Raw genomic sequence first — 1,840 nt, 5'->3', positions numbered from 1 at the left:
TCCATATAATCAGCCGGGACATATTTTATGCATATAAAACGATATCGGTAATGTAAAACTTTTAATGTAAAACTTTTAAGTCGTTCCAAGCGCTACATTAAGAGCTGGGGTCTGTGGCGAGGCTCTGTAAACCGGCGACTCGGTAGCTTGGACTAGAGGATGGCTTGAGGTAGGGAGTACTGCTGCGGGATCACCCACGTTGATTGGGTGTCCGCACTAAGCTTGGCATCAATATGGCCACCCTTGGGGAGCCAAGGGCGTCCAGGTTGACTAAGGAGGTGTGAACCGGGCCAGGGGGGAAACCCAGCAGCCAAAAGCACCCGTGTCGAGCAGTAGTGGGATCACGCCCGAGAGTGTGTGGCTCGTAGTAGCCCTGCCAACACAGGCAGACTTAGTCCTTTTTGTTTACTTTATACCCTTGTATATTAGCTATACATGCACAACTCAATTGCATTACTTATCGAATTCATTGACATGATTCCTATTTACATTGGAAAGGAGTTGTGTTCACTAGTGAACTCTTATCTTCAGGCTTCAAAACAGTACTTGTATCAACAAAATTACCTTGGAGTTTTCCTTGTGTATTTGCTTAGGCTGTGCACAAATCAAAATCGCTGCAGTGCAAAACGGTGATCGTATATTCTGTGCTTTATATAATTTCAATTTATATTGTAATGTACGATTTGCCATGTTAATATCTTAAGGCAGATCGCATGTGTTTTTGTAGCGTCCATACTCTATTTTCAAATCAAACAATTTTCATTTATACGACGTTCCGCATTCCAAGGAAGGCGGATGATGCCTGGTCTACATGATAGAAATGTCTAAGGTTCGAACCTCGTACAAGGAACACGTACCTAAGACTTTCGTTTACGCCCTAACAGAATCGAACCTATAATGCTTTAGCAATTACAGCTGCCATAGAGATTGAAGGCCATGAAGTTCAAATACATATATGCAATACTTAGGTAATATGCACAATCGCTTGTTCTTCTACAAGCAGAGCATACTTTCAACGAAAAAAAAAAAAAATCCATTACATATACAATCTTTTATAACAAATGCAATACTTCAATTATACGATGTTGATTATACACACAGTCACTAATCATTACATAACATATTAAATATATATATTCCTCGACGATGGAGTAAATGTAGTTATCTCCGTTTGACAAATTTGTTTTCAGGTATGGCCATCTAGTTGTCAGTTTACAATTAGTCCCCTAAAATGAAAAGAAAAGAGAGAGAGAAAAAAAAGAAATTAAGTGCGAAAATGTCTCCTGAAACTTTTTTATCCGGCTTGCACTAATATTGCTCATTTTAAAAGTTCGCCAACCATTGATCTGCCAATTCATTTGCCTATATTTTTTTACATGACACTTTAAGGTAATAAAATTATTGATGCGAATGAATTACAATTATGATAACATTAAATAAATAAAATATATGAAAATCTGCGTCCCGCCCGGACTCGAACGCTCGCCACTTCCGCGTCTTGCCCGTAAATAGTTTAAAAAGGTAAGATATTGCTTAGTTATGCATCTGTATTCAAGTTCAGACTTTGTGTAATAATAATATGGTTAGATGCGATTAAAAATGTGGAACGCTTCACGATTTTGCGTGTCATCCTTGCGCAGGGGCCATGCTAATCTTCTCTGTATCGTTCCAATTTTAGTATATGTACTGCCGAAGCAAGTACGTTCTTTGACCCCGATATTCTGAAACAGACGGTAAGGGGTATTCAATTAATTTATAAACTGTTACTGTATGCCTTTACTTCATAGCAAAACTTAGCAACGTGTTGTGTTACACAAACAGAAGACTGAAATTGTAATAT

At 38.3% G+C, this 1,840-nt stretch overlaps 1 non-coding gene across 1 annotated transcript; it reads right to left on the bottom strand.

Moving 5' to 3' along the window:
- Positions 1-1,595: 1,595 nt before the first annotated feature.
- On the bottom strand, positions 1,596-1,702 carry LOC119593208. The gene has a single exon (XR_005230510.1). It is a non-coding gene; the product is annotated as a U6 spliceosomal RNA (small nuclear RNA).
- Positions 1,703-1,840: the final 138 nt, after the last annotated feature.

This window comes from Penaeus monodon, chromosome 31, assembly GCF_015228065.2.
Source record: "Penaeus monodon isolate SGIC_2016 chromosome 31, NSTDA_Pmon_1, whole genome shotgun sequence".
NCBI lineage: Eukaryota > Metazoa > Arthropoda > Malacostraca > Decapoda > Penaeidae > Penaeus > Penaeus monodon.
The sequence above is the reverse complement of the archived record's forward strand: the minus strand, read 5'-3'. Positions and strand labels throughout refer to the sequence as shown.